General features: G+C 36.1%; 1 protein-coding gene and 1 pseudogene across 19 annotated transcripts in view; both read left to right on the top strand.

Annotated features, from left to right (window-relative positions):
- Positions 1–19,070, top strand: part of NRXN1 (neurexin 1) — a 1,424,087-nt gene that overhangs the window by 567,791 nt on the left and 837,226 nt on the right. The window lies entirely within an intron of this gene.
- The window catches only part of LOC140529907 (tubulin alpha chain-like), a 50,434-nt pseudogene that overhangs the window by 28,443 nt on the left and 2,921 nt on the right, over positions 1–19,070 (top strand).

Raw genomic sequence — 19,070 nt, forward strand, 5'->3', positions numbered from 1 at the left:
AATTTGGTCTGGAGGAAGGTTGAGATTTGGAGTCTTTTGTAAGTAAAAAACACATCTACATAACTTGTGAATTTGTTGTTGTTTTTTGTTTAGGGCAACCATAAATCAAGTCAATCCAACATTTCTTGATATGCAAGATACTGGGTAGGCAATGTGGAATGGAAGAACGAGGGATTTTGTGGTCCACAGGTTTTCATTTAATATACAAATCAAGAAATGACTCTGATTTCATGTTTCATCACCCCTGTAATACACAAATGCTCTACTGAATATTGCCCATCTGAGGCATCTTACTCAGAATACAACATCCTGGATAGTTTATCCTCACCAATTAATTCAACAAACATTAATTAAATACCTACTGAGCTGAGGAAGAGCCAAAGTTAAATAAAGCACATCATCTCTTCTCTAAAGGAATCTATTTCTAAGTTAAAAAGTGACAAGATGTGTAATGGAAAACACGTATGTTTCAAACACCCATGTGCTTATGGGTTCATATCCTGCCTCAAACACTTAGGTGCTTTGTAGCCCTGAGCAAGTCACTGTGAGTTTCAGTTTACTTATCTATTACATAAAGATAATAACAGCATCTACGTCTCAGATTGTTGTAAGGATCAAATTTCACAACCTAAAATACTATATAGCAATGCTTGCTAATATTTTTATGTGTACCATGTTACTTTCAAAAGATTTAAATGCTCTATAAACAAGGCAAAAATAAAACCAATTTCAATATTTTACATTCAGAGTCTTTCTAAACTCTGTTCAGGGAGTGGAGTACCTTATCCTATACCATAGATATATTTCTAAGAAGTTATACATTAATTGACTTTTCATGGATCAAAATCATTGATCAGTGCAATGAACATGCTTGCTATTTAAAGTAATACTATGGTTAAACTTTTTGTAAAACAAAGAATCCTTTCTTATAATAAGTAATCTCTTTTATATACTGATCTGTATTATAAATTGGGATCCTTTTCCAACCAATATAGTGTGTATGAAACATAAAAAAATAAAAAATCTCCCCTTATATTTCAGGCTACAAGTCTTACAAGCCCATACAATGTGTATGAAACATAAAAAATAAATAAATAATCTCCCCTTAAAATTCAGGCTACAAGCCCTACAAGAAATGATAACACACCCCTTTATTAGGCACATTTCAATTTCAGGCCATGGAGAACAGTGATTAAATTGAACAGAGAGCACAATTTACCTAAAAATGAAGGTATGTTATTACACATAAATCTACTGTGTACCAAAAATCACAAAGATGCATCTCAATAATGGTAGCATTGTAGATTATCCTTAAAAAAAAAAAAAAGACAGGATTATTGAGTTAGAAATAGATATCTAGTGAATTGTGTGGTTTTTTTTTTAAGAAGTTGTTACCTACATCTTTTCTGAAAAATATGTAATCTTTGCTGTGAATACCAGAGAAGGGGGAGATAGGTGAAGAGGGGAAATAAAAAGTGAATAGAAGAAATTCCCAGAGCACAGAAGCATAAAGTCTGAAAAATATGTAGAGCTTTTCATGATGATGATGGAGGTGGTAATGATAATTATCATTTTCATGATCATAAATGCACAGAAATGGTCAAAATAATCACTGCAGGATTCCAAAATTCAGCATCCACAGAATGAAGAACAATTTTTTTAGTCTTCTCATTTTATAAGTCAAGACAATGAAGTCTAGAAAAAATGAAGTCTTTACCTAGGGTCATACATCTAAATAGATGGCAGCGAGGTGGCCAAGCTGGTACTAGAACCTATGTCTACTTCTACCAATCCAATGGTGAGTACAACTTAACCCTGGGCACTACAACGCTCTGACTCTTCCATGTTCCTCTTTCCTAAGAAACATCTTAATAAAATCTTCATGTTCTTTCTGGTTCATACTGATAATGACCCTTTTCCTTTTCTTGACTGGGAAAAAGAAAAAGCACCCCAAATCTAACAATAACAAAACCCAAATATATATCTCCCAGACCAACAAAAAAGGGGTGCAATAATCATTTAATATAGGATTTTAAAAATTAAGTCTTTGAAGCATGCCCCTGGCTACCATTTCTACATCAGCACATTAATATATCATACAAGCCAGAGCATTTTGCTGATGTATTACCACAATACATTATAGCAACAGTGCTTTGAGGACATATTAGTGCAATGCATCATCAGTCGAAGAAAGCTATATGGTTAGCATGAGACAGCTGGGGGTCCTGCCTTGCTTTCTGATCATTTTAACTCCTCAATGCCTACACAGGGGATTCCCTAATTTAAACAAATGATCTGGCTCCCAGACCAGGAATTCTTCATCATTCATTTGCTATGTACAGTGCCCAGCATTCTGTTGACTCTCGGAAAATGTTATATGAAAATTGAGAGGAAATAAACATAGCCTAACTGGAGATATTGTTAGTGCAATGGGTTAATTTACTCAATGCCATTCCCTTTTGGAAACTGCACTCCTAGTTAGATATTTTTGCAGAGCGATTTTGGGTGAAGTTAATATTTGAATTTCTCTCTCGGGCAGATATTAGCAGACCTTAGAGAGCTGGAGGGAGTGGATGTTACAGTTTGATACCTCCTTTATGTATGCATCTAACCTCTTCTGTTTAAAGTTAATTTGATTTTGCCTACATAGAGAAGGAGCCCTGGGAGATGATTTTTTATTAGAGATATGCTGAACTATTCAGTTTCCAAACTTGCAAACCAAAGGAAATTGAAAAGTCCTTGAAGACCTAAGCTTTGGGTGTTTATATTAACTGCTCATCAGATATTTGTCTTGACAGATTGCGAATTAGGCTGGGAGAACTTGAGTGGTTTGCAAGTGGCATGCTTTTGGGGTCCTTTGGCATTTTACATGACCTGGTGTGGTTTGTTAGCAGCTCCCTCTCTGGTGATTATAACCGGATCCATTGGATGGACAAAAGGGAAAGGAGAAATTACAGTCTTAACGAAGAACTATTAGAGCAACCAGCATTTTTAATGAGCAGAGAAATTCTCCAAATTTCAGTATCATGAGTGAGCCCTAGGAGAAGGACCGACAGTTAAGAATTGGCCCTTTGCCATTAGTACTGAAAGCAAAAACAGTATTGAAGAACAGTTTGCTAAATACACAAGACTTTTTCAATGTGAGAATTAGATGTGCATTATTACATATATATGTAAATATAATATACCTATATATATCTTTATTTTGCATACATATGCACACATATATAGGTATATATTATATATATATTACTATAATATTGTGGAGAGGAAGATGCATTTGATTAGGAATAAGGAGATTTTGGTTCTTTGTGGCACAGTAAACAGAATGCAGGCCTTAGAGTCAAGAAAATGGGTTCAAATTCCACTTGTGATGTTTACTAGCTTTATGACCATAGACAAGTCATTTAGCTTCTCTAAGCTTCAATTGAATTATTTATGAAATAAGGACAATAATATCTGTAGGAACTACTTTACAAGAGGCAGAATTGCACAGTGGTTAGAGAACAGACCTCTGCCAAGAAAATGTGGGTTCAATTTTTTTTCCTAACATTGAGGAAATAACAACTTTTCAGTGACTCCAGAGCACTCTCTGAGACCAGAAATGAAAAGCAAGAAGCAATCTGTATGGGTAGAGGGAATTTCCTCCTTGTGAGATCCCTGTGCAAATGAAATCAGCAGTCTCCTATCACCTTCCCTCAAGGTGCTGTGGGTGGGGTGGAGAGAGAATATCCTAAGGCTTTTTGTGAGATTCAAATAAGATACATCTTAATACACTCTTTACAGATCATTATCAGAGTGGAATTATATAGAATTGACTAACATACTCTATGTCTAATGGGAGAAGTACTAACCACAGTGCCTAACACATCACAGGTTCTTAGAAAATGCTTCCCCCCACCTTTGGACCTCAGTTACCTCATCTGCCATCTTCTTCGGACTTCACTTACCTCATCTGAAATAGATGGTCTCTAAGCTCCTTAACTTTCTGCACAATATAATTTAAAGAGTAATGGGTTTGGATTATATACCTGTGTTCAAATCTACTGTGAGGTCGTGGTGAAGAAATTTTTCCCTCTTTTCATTTCAGTTGCCTCACATAAAATTAGCTAAGATGATGTCAGAATTTCTCCTAGTTCTAAATCCTGTGAACCTTTCTAACATTCTGTCATTCTAAACATTTCTATTGCAGAGTCTTTAATGGAATAAATTGTTAGCATGGGAGCCTTAATCTTGTTGACTAAGGAAATTTAAAAATCATTTAATCCAATATCTCTGCCCTCATTTTATGGAAGCAATAACTTGGAACAGCTAGGTGGTGCAGTGGATAGAGAATCAGGCCTGGAGTCAGGAAAACTCATCTTCCTGAGTTCAAATTTGGCCTCTGAACTTACTAGCTATGTGACCCTAGGCTTAACCCTGTTTGGTTCAGTTTTCTCATCTGTAAAATGAGCTGGAGAAGGATGTGGGGAAGACATGGCAAACTACTCTAGTATCTTTGCAAAAAAATCCAAACAAATCCCCAAATGGGGTCATGAAGAACCAGACATGACTGCTCAACTGAAATGACTGAACAACAACTTAGGCCTTGAGGTGAAATGACTCACTACAAGTCAGACAGTTAATTAGTGGAGGAACCAGAATTAGAATCCAGGAGTTCATAAGGAGTGAGTATAATCATTATTAACAAATTTATTTTATTGGGGTGTGAGGAAGTAGGAAGAAAAGTCATCTGTTGCTAGAGCTACTTTAGGCATAGGTATAATCTTCCCCTTCCCTACATGGGGAATGTTTGCATTGCTTATTTAAAGAAAATGAGTTCAAGTTCTTCTCCTCCCCTTTGCCTGGGTGATTTGAAGGCTACATAAAAATCCATCCTCTGGGAATGTGTATGGGTGACTGTGGATATATATAATTTTATTTCACCCTCCCCTAGTCTCCCAAATTTCTTCTAAAGCAAAAACACAATCTATTCATCCATTTTGGCCATCACCATCAGCCTATTGAAGGGCTAAGCTACCAAAATACCAGAGAAAAGTTGAAAACAAAAGAAGACAGAGAATATTTCTTAATAAAGAGAAAAATCAATTCTTTGTCAGAGACTGAAACAAAGAGGGGATAAAGGATCATTATATCAAGAAGTTTTGAGGTATAGAATGAGAAAAGAGGAAACTTGTCTCTATTTTCCCAATATAGTATAAGGCAAGGTCTTCTGCTAAGAGGGAGATGGGAAAAATAATATAGAAGGTTTAATAAGGTAACAAAAATGTTTTGAACAGCTGCTGTGGAGAATGTGATCATTAGGAAAGAATCAAAAGATTACTGTGGCAAGCACTCAGTTAAGTCAGTCAATCAATCAACTACCATTTATTAAGTACCTACTACATTTCAGGCACTGTGCTAAATGTGGGGGATAAAAGAAAGACAATCCCTGCTCTCAAGAAGCTTCTTTTCTAAGGAGCAGAGAATGAGGGGAGGGGGCAGAGAAGAGAGGAGAAGGGAGAAGAGACAACATGAGAATGTCTATGTATAAACAAGATATCTACTGGCTAAATTGAAAATAATCTCAGAGGGACTAAGACTTCCTGAAGAAAGTGGGATTTAGCAGAGGAATTCAGAGGAATTCAGAAAAATAAGAGGTAGAGATAAGGAAAGAGAGTGTTCCAGGCCTGGAGGACAGTTGTGAAAATGCTCAGTCAGGAGATGTGCAAGGAACAGCAAGGAGGCCAGTATCACTAAATCACAAAATACATGGGGTTGGGAGTAAAGTGTAAGAAGGCTGTAAAGATAAAAAGGGGTCAGGTTATGAAGGGCTTTATAAACCAAATAAAACGTTTTTCATTTGATCCTAGAGTCTATAAGAAGCCACTGTAACTGATTAAATGGATGGGGGAGTGACATGGTCAGACTTATGCTTTAGGAAAATCAATTTTACAGCTGAGTGGAGGATGGATTAGAGTAAGGGGAGATTTGTGGTAGGAAGGCCAACCAATCAGCAGACGATCTAAGAGTGCAGACCTGAGGTTACATGGGCCGGCATCGGTATAGTAAAGGGATGTATGGGAGAGATTTTATGAAGGAAGAAACAAAATTGACAAGGGATTGGATATGGGGGAGGAGGGGAGAAATGACACCTAACATGCGTGTCTATGATGGGAGGATGGTGGTATTGATAGAGAGTAAGCATTCATTAAGTTTCCACTATATGCCAGATACTAAAACAATCCCTACCCTAGGTAAGCTTTTATTATATCTAAAATAAAATAGGATTTCAAGTGAATATAAGATTAGAAACATAAATTTTCAGTGGACTCATCTGGCAAAGCAGTGATATCCTGCACCAAGTCAGTAGAATAAGAAAAGGCAGTATTACCCGGGCTTAGAATTTCTGGTGGAAATAAGCCTAACATTAGAGTCAAGGGACTAGTCATTGAATCCTACCTCTGATGCTTATTAGTTATATGATACTAAGTAAAATAGTTAACTTCTCTGAATCTTAGTTTCCTCCTCTGTAAAATGTTCACAAATGTGCTTCCTACCTCAACAGGGCTATTGAGCAGAAAGTGTTTTGTGAACCTCAAAGTGCTAGGGGAAAATGTGGATGAGACGAATGGATGTTAGGATAAAAAGACACAGATGGGCTATGATCTGTAACAGTGAACGGATTGTTATCCATTGAAGTACGTTATGATATTTAGGACTGGTGAAGCATTTACTTTGAATGGTTTTCCTAGAAGTCAGGATAAAATTATACAAATTCATCTCTCTCTCTCCTTGTTCTCTTTGTAACCAGTGTCACATTTCTACAACATGGCAGGTCAGAGTAAGGGCTAGATAGTCCCACAAGAATCCAAGCTGAGTGCCTTGGCACACTGCTCCATCCCACTAAGCTGTCATCAGGAATAACTTCACCAGTGATGTACCTCAAGTGATGTAGAAGGACTTCAGCAGAAACTTGAAAAGTCAAAACAAATACATAGTTATCCTCTCCAGACAGAGTGACTATCAGTCCTACTTTCAGAAAGATATTGACGAGCTGTCAGTCTTACATTTTTTATTGACTCCTGTGCCCATGCTGCAAACTTTAACCTTGGAAGCAATGCTTCACTTGCCTGAAAATTCTAAGTGTATCAGGCTTTTGTTTGTTTGATTTCTATTTTTGAGGTTGTTTTGGATTAGCAATCGCCAGGAGTTTGGGGGGAGGAGGTTCAGTTGGGGGAGGAGTAAGGTATATTTGGTCCAAGAGACTTAATTCATTAAATGCTTTTTGTGGGAATGATTTTACTAATAGCTAAGATAGTAATATTTTTAAAAATTGTATTCTTGCTATACCTCTGATAGTTATTCATGGCAATTATGGAAGGAGTTTTAGCTATTATTGTGTTTTTGGAATAACCTTCAGCAACATGTGGCCTATTTCAGTATACAGGTGTTCCCAGAGAGGATTACTAGAACCTAGAGCAATATACCGTATTGGTGGTGGAAAGAAAAAGAAAAAGGTTTTTTTTTTAAACCTTTCCTCTCTAAGAAATATAAATTTTATTTCAGTGAACCAAAACAGTAAATGCTTTATCAAGGGAAGTTTTTGTTACAAGAAGAAAGCACAGGTCACAAGACATTGGTGACCAACCACATGCACAAGGCATCATGTTCTTGGTTTGCCAGCTGCAAGGAAAGCGTTATCCTAATCTTTATGTAGGCTGTTCTGGGCCTTTTGGATCTAGAGCTTTGAGTTATTTAGTACAGGAGACTTCAAGTATGGAAATTCTCTCTATAGTTACAGTTTGATGGCTTAACTTAAAATCTTAGCCTTTCCTTGATCACTGAGCAGTTCAGTCACTTGCGTGAGGTTACATAACCTCATACATATCAGTAACAAGACTTGAATCCAGGTCCTCATGACTCCTAGATCACTCCCTTGATGCCATGTGGCCTATTAAGTTTGTTCATAAATACCAATTTACTCCCACAAAAGCATTGCCAAGTGAAGACAAGAAAACAATAGAATCAGAATCATAGTAGTTACTGAGCATTTTAATCATCTGCATGAATGTTTTATCCCTGTATTAGAATGTGTGCTCTATGAGAATAAGGTCCTGGCTTCATCCAAACCAGTGACTAACATACTGTTTTACATACAATGGATATTTAATAACTTTGGGAAGGAAGGAAGGAAGGAAGGAAGGAAGGAAGGAAGGAAGGAAGGAAGGAAGGAAAGAAGGAAAATGGAAAGGGGAAGAGAGAAGAAAGAGGGAAGGAAGGGGGGAGAGATAGAAAACTGTGATCATCTTGGAAGGAAAATATAACCCTGAAAACAAAGAGAGATGAAAGCCAAAAAAAAAAAATTTCAGGAAGAAAGAAGGGACTGGAGATGAGATAGCATTTTACCTATAAATAATAATAACATGACCAGTCAGTGGCATTTGTCTGACCAATAGTAAGCAGTAGCAAAATAAATTGGAAGTTAGCCAACATCAGCATCAGACAAAACTGTAACTCCACTGATGACACAGGACAAAGCCAGAGCCCTTGAATAAGGCTGTATACCATCTTCTAGTAACTGATAGGATAGAAAATGGCCAACTGAAATGCATTAGTTCTGGGAAAATGATGGAAAAAGAGCTGGAAAGGAAGACAGCCAAATGACCTATGAGAGAAAGAGAGAAAGCCTTCAATTAGCCATCCCCTCCCCACCCCCCAAAAGGTGAGCAGTTTCAGTCTTGGTTCAGCAGCTATTTGCTTAATAGGGCAGCTCTTTCCATCTAGAAATCAAACAATAAAAAATAGCACCAAAACAATTGAACTGGCAGGCAGACTGCCAGCCCCCTAGTTAGACTAAGAATGCAATCTTCAGTTGGGTTGCTGCCAGAGAAAGAAACAACTTTCAGAGGGAAAACAAGAAGAAGTAGAGAAAAAAAGAAATATATATGAATGGTAAAGAAGTGAAAGGAGAATGAAAAGGAATAAGCATTTATGTAGCACCTACTGTGTGCCAGGCAGTGTGCTAAGTGATTTTTTTATTTTTATAAAAATTATTTGATTTGAAGAGAAGTCCAGAAGTCCCTTTCAGAAAATTGCTATTCTGAAGTAGTAGTATGGTTAGGCCATCAGCTGACAGCTAGAAAAGTGTTGAAGGAAGTGGACCAAAGAAGAAATACTAGTGAGTAGCGGAATACAAAAGGCCTTTATTCGACCCAAGAGTGTGAAGATTTTTGTTCTGCTGATAAGCATTCTGGTACACATAATTGTACATGGTCACTTCATACAAACACATAATCATTCTTAATTTATTTAAATGACATTTAAAATAAAAACCTTCCCCCTGCCTTTATTTTAACAGTGTCTTTGGGGAGCAAATTTAATGTTTTGCATTTTGAAGGGCATTTTTGTGCTTGGATAATCAATCCTTAGAGCTCTCTCTCTTTGTTTTTAATTTTCCAGAGGATTCACATGAATGAATAATGAATGAATGAAAAGCATTTTTAATTAGTTACTATGCCAGTAGTATAGGCAGGTCTATATGCCAAGCACTGTGTTAAACCCTGTGTATACAAATAGGAAAAGCAAGATAGTACTTGTTTTCAAGGAACTTACATTCAAATTGAGGGAGACAACCTATATAGGTGGATCACTGCAAAGCAATTGAAAACATACAGTTCATTACTAGGGCAGATGGCAAGCAAGGCTCAGGGATCATTAGGACATATCAGTGGGTCAGCTAGCAATGCCTGGTGGTTTAGAGGGAATATCACTAAAGCAGATGGTAAGACTCAGTTGTCTTTCATCTTACCGATGTTTTGTAGTTGGTGACTCCTGGTTCATCTAGGGAATGTGAGCTATGGCCCTGATTGATACATGAAAGGTGGGAAGCTGGATCATCTCTCATATCTGGCATCTATTTGAACAGGTTTGCGTATAGGATTTCTAAAAGTTCATTTTGCTAATGATCTTTTTTTTCATCAAATCAATTTTTGAAAAAGAATATTATCCACATAATTTTATTGTATTTCTCCAATTTCCCAAATTTCAAGTGATCTCCCAAAAGATGGAAGTGTTGGATAATATAAGCAACAGATCATATTTCTTGTTTTTTGGAATAGTTTGAATTTTTTAGGTAACCAGAAAGAAAAAAAAACACAGCTATTCTCTCACATTCAACGAAGGGAGGGCTAGCAGTTGATTTTCTTCTAAGTTTCTGAAGCAATTATTTTGTATGTATTAATTTGAGGTTTAGTTGTGGATTGTTATTATTATTGTTTCTGTTCATTAAAATGTGTGAAATTAGGAAGTTGAATTGTTTTTGTCCTAGATACAAAACTGACTTTCCTTGGATAATCTGTGTATACATGTGCATAACAGAATGTGTCTTTATGTATTGTGGGATAGAAGTGGCTGAGTCACTATAAAATCTTTGTAGTTTAATGGATACAAGAATAAGATATTCAATGTAATCAAATATCCTGATATATATATATATATACATACATACATAGAAATAGATATGATACATTAATTTTCATATAATATCACCACTTTTCAAAGAATTTGTATATTATCTAATGTGCTTAACTCTAATATTTTAATGAGTATAATTTAATTCGGAGATTCTTGTGAAGAATATTCTATATCTTTTTGAGGATAGAGAACTTTGTGTACTATGAGATGGAAGACTCAGGTTTGTGTCTCAGCTCTACATTTACAACCTGTGTGAACATAGGCAAGTCATTCACTCTCTTTTGGTGGTTTGTCTATAAAATGGGTCAGATTTGTTGTGAAGAAAACGCTGCTGCTAAGTCATTTTCCTTCTCTAGACTTTAGATAATTGTGATTTAGATTTATAAATTTTTGAACATGTAAATCGAAACAAGTTATTAGCTTTACAAAATAACACCTCAAGAGAGGCAAATTCACAGCAACTGAGTAGTTCTGGTATGTATTTTCTGTGCTGGTATTTTCCCCTAGACGTGGAGTGAGGAGAGGAAACACCTAATAAAAAATGCATAAATGCTGCTACAGTATGTAATATAGCAAGTTAGAATCCTATTTTGACATTACAATCACACTTCAAAATCACGTCTGATTTTTCAACTTAACATAATCCAACTTTCTAGTCTGAAAAGAGGGATGGAGACAGGTATTTTTGTTAAGGGTTCAGTAAGCTGAGGGACTGGAACCTCATTTAGCATCATAGTAGGTCTGCCTTTGTGGATAAGTTTATGACATTTTCAAATGTTGCTACTAGAAACTATTTCTGCTATCTGTAATTTTGTAACTATTGGCAAAAATGTATGTAGAAGAACATCAACGATGATTTCAAGCTGGTGGTGTGTTGGATAAGATGTTATTTATAGAATATCATGTACATTGTATTTCTATTGGTACAGATGTTCCCAATCTCAGTGCAATGCTCGTTAAGGCAAGACTGGAGATATTATTACATAATAAAACTTTCCAATAAAAAATTCACTTTCTAGATTTTTCAACTTTAACTTACAAAATGGTGTTTGTCACTTGTAGGAAGTGAGTTGTCTTACTTTTGCTTTCTCTGTGATTCTGTATATTGTGGACACAAAGCTACTATCATATATAGTTCACAGGAAGATGAGTTCAATATAGACAGGCATAGATAGGGAAGGTTATTCCCCCTAAGGTTACTTTGCATCTGCTGTTTTCCAGTCATGCTGCTCTTTGTGAACAAAGCATAGAGAAAACTCTGCCTTAGAGACTGCATATAGCTCTGCTGAGAAAACTGCTTTTTCAGAATAAGAATGATAAGTGCATTGTATTTTGTACGTAAAGCTTCATAGTGACTGTTGCTAAGTCATAAATTGTCCATAAAGGATAGTAGTGATTTCAATCCCTGGCAAATGGGTAGGACATTGCAAAAGATGCAGAGATTTTTTTGGTTTTCTTTTAATAATGAAATTATTTTTTTAATTGAGTCATATCATGAGAAAATTTGGCCCGGTCATTAATCTTCTGGTGGTGGTGAGCTTTTCTCTACTAATGTAGGCTCATTCTCACATGGCAGTCTATCTATAAGCTTTTTAATATGTTTTTGATCATTCATATTAATTGGGAATAGAAGTAAATCTGAAAACAATAACAATAGTAATGGAGCACATTAGCGATAGATAATGTATCCTAATAAAATTTCTTGCTTTCTTTTTTCCCCCTGTTATTCATCCTGGTCATAAAAAAAAACAAATATAACCCACATCTTATCTAAATATGGCATCTCTTAGGATCGTTCATTTCTTGGCAATCAGAGTCTTTGAGAGGCAATGGGTAAAGCAGGTAGTGCTTGGTCTTGAAATCATGAGCATCTGGGTTCCAACCCCACCTCAGACACTTACTAGCTATGTGACCCTAGGCAAAAGTTTAAATCTCTTTGTGCCTTAGTTTCCTCATCTCTAAAATGATGACCTCTAAAGCCTCTTTCAACTCTAAATCTATGATCCTATGACCCTGATTTTAACTGAGTAATTAATGTACTACTAAAGTGTAAAGATGAGACTGGAAGAGATTTCCAAATAATCTCACCAAAAATTATCAGTAGCAGAGCTGCACATAACAGAAGAAAATAGCACCAAAATTTTTAGTAAGTTAGCACTTAAAATCACAGATATATCACTGATATATAGCTCCATTTGCAAAATATTCCACCAACAAGCATTTATCAAGTGCCTACTGTGTGCTAGGTACAAATGTATGCTCTAGAAATACATGGACAAAAAATGAGATTGCCCCTGCTTTCCAGAATTTCACATTTTATTGGGGCATCAACTTATACATATAAAAGTATTTGCAGAATAAACACAAAAGTATAAAGTACTACAGTGTGGAGTCCACCAGAATTTGGGGAGGATCAGAAACTTCGAACGTAGAAGGCAGTTCTTGAATTGGAGAAAATAAGGCCTCTTAAAAGGTGGAATGTGAGAAAAGGGCGCATTTCAGGCATAGGGGGACAGTCAGGACAAAGACACAGAAATGGGAGATAGAGGGCTGCTGTGACAAACAATGTAAGGTTCATTTTGGCTACTCCACAGCTTATGGGAAAGAGAGTAATGTATAATGAAGCTAATAAAAATAGGTTGGGGCAGGTTTTAAAAGCCAAACAGAGGAGAGGGAGAAAAAGAGAGTGTAAGTTAGAGAATGAGAGAGGGATACACTCACAGAGAGAGAGAGAGAGAGAGAGAGAGAGAGAGAGAGAGAGAGAGAGATGTTTCTCCAGTGTGTGTATATACATATTTTAGAGGTTAGATTACACTCAAGGGGGAAAAAACTCCTCATGAAACACAAGATTTCCACTTAGTAACTTCTGTAAGACTGCTGTGCAGTCCAGAGAAAAATAAATCTCACATGTAAATTTCTCATGCAAAAATAACCTTTAAAATAATTTAATTTAAACACCCATAATTGTCCTCCCTCTCCAATGTTAACATTTGTCTAAATATAAAAGTATTTTGTTTTGTTTTTTTGGGGAAGCATATTGTTATGGAAAATACCAGTTCCTTTGGATGACAGCCATGAAACTCACATTGAGACCATCCCTTTTCAAAGTGTCAGATGGTTGCTCAATTGTAAATCCAACTTGAGGACTGCTGTCACAGTCTAAGTGATGTCCCTTGTTGAACAGAGGACAGTATTTGGAATTAACATGATTAGATTCTGTGACTAGAGTATTTTACATTGCTTTTAAATCAACTCATTCAATGGTAGTTTATGAGCAGACACCATTTCATTTTCTTCCTGACAGAAAGCATTTCATGGGTGGCTCTGGAACTCCCAGGTCCTATACCCTGCTATGTATATTTTATAGCTAAAGCACTTACCTACAGAGAACCTCTATATAATGCTTCAAGTCTTACTGTCAGCAGTGGGATAAGCAATGAAGCCTTGGTTTGCTGAATCTTCCTGTTCTCATGTTGTCCAGCCAAGCATTTGGCAGCAATTTCCAAATACAATTATCTATCTATAAGTTGATCTACTATCACTTACATCAGTAACATTTTCCCCAGCTAAAGGCATATCTTTCCTTTATTCCCATATCTGTTCTAAAATAACCATAATTATTACCTCCTTTAAGATACCACTGCAATGTGATTAGATTTATAGGATTATAGAATTATAAATTTGTGTCCTGGGGGGAATGGGAAATAATAGCAATTGATATATTTGATTTATTGATATTAATGATGACGTATTTTATACTATTGTAAGCTTTATAAAGTACTTTTGTCCCAGAGATCTTAGGAGGAGCAGAAGCATTTTCATTCCCATGATTACTAGAAAGTTGATGTTCGGAGTAGTTCAGTGACTTGCCTGTGATCGCAGAACTATAGAATCTTAATGTTGTTCTAGACAAATTAGTCAACTTGCTATTTTCTGTATATAGCATTCCATTTCTATAAACAAAGCAAGGCACAAATGAATAGTGGGCTGACTTCAAAGCCGGGAAGACCTGGGTTCGAGTCTAGCCAGTGACATATCCTAGCACTGTGATATTGGGCAAATCACTTAAGGACTTACTGCTATAGGAAAGTCAAGACTATGAGTTGTAGGAAAGGCATTAACCTGCACTGGTAGAGGGAGTTTCCTTATCTTGGACCTTATACCAATGAAATCACACATGTTTCCTATACCCCTTCCTCCCACATACTTTTTACTCCAGCTAAACTGGCCTATTTGTTCTTCATACATTCAGTCACACTGTCATCATCCTAGTTTAAGTCCTTATCATTTTGTCTGGACTATTGAAATAGCCTCCTAATTGGTTTCTTTACATCTTTCCTTTCCACTGCCTAATCCATCTTCTACACAGCTGATAAACAGAGATGCCAGATTCACAGGTCAAACATCTTCTCACTGCTCAAGAAACTTCAGGAGCTCCCTGATGCCACTAGGATTAAGCTTGTACTCCTCAATTTAGCATTTAAAGCTATTTATAGCTTGGCTGAAATCTCACTTTTTAGGCCAGTTTCACAATTCCTTCCCCCCACCCCTACCCCAAATAAACACACTCTGTGTTTCAGCCAGACTGGGCTAGTTGACTTTTTTTCATACAATATTCTGTCACCTCCCTCCATGCTGAATGCTGGATCTGAAATGTTCTCCTTTCTTCTCTTACATCACCATTCCCTCCCCTCCCTCCAGGTTTCTGATTACTTCAAATGTTAGGGCTCTCACCTCACCCTCAATATAGCTTTACTAATGACCTTGCAAATATCTGTCTTTACTTCTCTGTGTACCTCCTGCTTCTCTCCAGGAGAATGTAAGTTCCTTGATGTTGGGGGCAGTTTCATTTTTATCTTTGGGTCCCTCATACTTAGCACCATGCCTGAAACAACACTTGTGGGATCAGGCTGAATCGAATTAAATGTCAGAGATGGGTTTTTAACCCTACACCCTCATCTCTTGGCTCTTAAATCCTCTGCTCGTATAATGTCACCTACTTCATGAACAGAATGACTGCTCATCTAGCACCTTTGACTTTTCACTATTTCAGATGTGACTCTGAAAGGAACAAGTCATAAGAAAATATTGCTCTCATTATCACCCATGATGCAGGAGGAAAAATTATGGACCTAGAGCATTCTTTAAAAACATCAATGCTTGGTCTTATGTAGCTCCTGAAGAAACTCACCTAGGAAATCTGAGAAAAGGTTTCAGAAAATAATCAATCATTTTGGCTTTAAGTGGGGAGAAGGAGATGGTGAAAAAAAGCATGAATTGAACTGCTCATGCTTAAGAAAAAGCTATTTCAGATGTAAATATACCATATTTACTGGAAGAGAGACTCTCCTTTATTATCCATTTATCTTCTGGAAGGATTACACTTTACTTGAATGAGAGATCTTGCTGGTTATCTGAGAAAACTTCTTTGGAAGTACAAGCAGATAGTCCTAGACCTTCCAAAGGTCATGATCTCTTTTATTTTTCCATAAAGATATTTCTAACCACTGCCCTCTCTCCATGGAAGATTTTACTAGAATCTGTTTGCCTAGTAAGAAATGAAATCATGAAAAAGCAAAAGAAACTAAAAAAAAAATAAAAACCCCAAAAACAAACAAGAAAAACAAAAAAACAAAAATAAAAGTTGCAGTCTGTCAATAGGTTCCTATTAGCTAGAGTTTCTTAACTTTTTTTTTTCTGCCACAGATTCTTTTGGTACTTTAGTAAATCCTATAACCCCTTCTAATAATAGCTAGCATTTGTATAAAGCTTAAAGGTTTTCAAATATTATCTCATTTTAACCTCACAAAAATGCTGATGGGCAAGTGCTATTATTATCTCCATATTTTTTACTTTCATTTGTGTTCTAGATATCCTAAAACTTGGAAATAGCTGAAGTTGCTTCATCTTTATAAAACAGAATTTCTATTTTGGAGAGATTTCAGAGGTTATGAGGATAAGGGAAAATATCTAGTCCTCCATCATATTGGTCATAAGACTTAACATTTTATTATCCCCATTTAACAGATGAAGAACTTGAAACATACAGATGTTAAATAACTTGGCTAGGGTTGTTGTATTTGATTTGTCCTTCATTCTCCAAGATGACTATGACCTCAGGGAGTTGACTTGCAATTGACTGATTTTAGTGAGGGAGGGCTGTGCAAAGTCACAAGGTTCCTCACACAGCTAGTAAGTGTCTAGCTGAATTTGAACTCAGGTCTTCCTGACTTCAGATCCAGCACTCTATCCACTGTGCCATCTAATTACCTATTATTTTTCAGTAATCAAAGACAATGCTAAATTTCATTTAGAGTTTAATGAAAATAAAGAGGTATTTTCCCCATTCAAGTTCACAGATCCCATGAACTCTATTCGTGGATTTCTTGGACATTAGGTTAAGAATCTTGTACATTAACCAATGTTTTCCACCTCAAACTATACATTGATGCAATAAAATAGGTAAATTCACGTATAGTGGACTGTTTTGACAAGGATCAGCCACTGGAGATCAGAATCAAAGATGAGATACCAGAAAGCAGAATGATTCAGCCATAATTTTGTTTGTATTGTATCCATTAAAGGGATTAATCTTTAGAGGGAAGAAGCCAGAAGAAGAAAAAATTCCAGTTAATAGAGAAGTAAACCTGAGAAAAGGGATGCTATTAGAGCACGTACCTCCTCTTAATGAGATCGGTTCACGAGTATCAGGCAAACTACATCACAGGGTCCTAACAGAGATCTATTGAATGTGATTGCCGAACCATTATCAATGATCTTTGAAAAATCTTGAAGAATAGGAGAGAGATTATAGGAATGAAGTAAGATAAATGTCCCAATTTTCAAAAAAAAAAAAACTGGAGGAGGGGGATGGTATCAGAAATTATAGAGCAATGAGCTTGACGTTAATTTCTGGAAATAGTCTAGAACATTTTTGGACATTTAGAGTAGGAAATCGTTATCACAAAGAGCCAGCATGACTTCATAAAGAGTAGGTCACATCAGACTAATCTCATTTCCTATTTTAGGAGCATTACCAGACTAGAATGTCATAAAAATGTTACCTAGGTTTCAACAAAGGCACTTGACAAAATCTGTTATGATATCTATATGGACAAAATGGAGAGATATCTATTAGATTCAGAAATTATTAAATGACTGAAACCCAGAAAGAAGCTAATGGGTTAATCAGATGAAAATCTCTACTGCTGAGTTGCTAGCAATTTTTCCTTCACAATGATGTATGAATAAAAACAAATTTATTAAGTGCTTACAGTGTGTCTATCATTTTGATAAGTTCTGGGGATATAAATACAAAAGAGAAATAATTCTTAGTCCCAAAGATCTTATATTTTATGAGAGGAAAAACAAATGATTTTCATTAAATTATAGAAGTCATATTTATATTTGCAGGTGCTGTTATGCTGGGAAGAATACCTAATATATTGCATGATGTAATCTGTGTACAAAAAATATCTCAACTTTCATTTTATTTTGTGTTGTGCAGTCATTTCAGTTATGTCTGATTCTTCCTGACCCCATTTGGGGTTAGTGGTCTGTCCATGTTATAGATGAAAACATGAGGCAAACAGATAAGTGATTTGCTCAAGGGCACATAGCTAGTAAGTATCTGAGGCCAGATTTCAACTCAGAAAGACGAATCTTTTTCACTCCAGGTTTATCCACTATCCACTATGTCACCAAAAGATTTTGGTCATTTTAGTATCATAAATGTAAAGTCTTATAATCGTGTTTAACCTTAGAAGTATAACCTGGGAGGAGAGGGAAAAGTGGCATGGTTAGGCAGAAGAAGACTGGAATAAAAAAAGATTTGGTGATCTAATTGAAAACAATGTGATTCAACAGCATGATATGTGGTCAAGAAGGCAGATGGCATTTTAAGCTTTAGTAGGAAGATTCTTAGTATCCAAGACAAAAGACATCATTTATAAAACTGAAAAACTAGAGCCCACAGAGAAGGGTGCTTAGGATGACAAAAGATTTTGAGACTTTTCCTTATGCATATTGGTTGAAGGAATTAGGGATTTTTATTCTATAGACTAGAAGATTTAGCAATGATATTATCATTACCTTCAGGCTTATGGGAAGATCTTAAACAATGTCTGGATGACAAATACTGTAGGGTATGTTACAGTGGAGATTCTTGGTCAAGTATGGATTGAACTATATGACTTGTTAGTGCCTTAACTAATATTGTGATTCAAGAAGTTTGTGAAGGTTGTGATATAACCTCCCTATAGACTCACTATATCAGTTTAAAAACTAATGACAATTGAAAAAACACAATGCCACACTATTGAAAACTATACTGGGAATGAGAACTTGATTGGAAATAATCAGACTGTTATTACTCACAAGGATGTGTTGGATTTATTTAGTATTTTTCTTCCAAATATCCATATATCAGAGAAGTGGGATTCAGTACCTTGAATTGTTCTCAGAAAATCAATACTTTAATGCAACACCCAAATCCCACACTAATGCTCATCGCTTCAATTCAATAAATATTCCTTAAATGCATGATATGGTTTGAGGTGTTGGTGATGCAAAGGCAATCCTGCCTGCAAGGACCTTATATTCTGCTGCATTGATAT

The sequence above is a fragment of the Notamacropus eugenii genome, chromosome 1 (assembly GCF_028372415.1).
Source record: "Notamacropus eugenii isolate mMacEug1 chromosome 1, mMacEug1.pri_v2, whole genome shotgun sequence".
Taxonomy (NCBI): Eukaryota; Metazoa; Chordata; class Mammalia; order Diprotodontia; family Macropodidae; genus Notamacropus; species Notamacropus eugenii.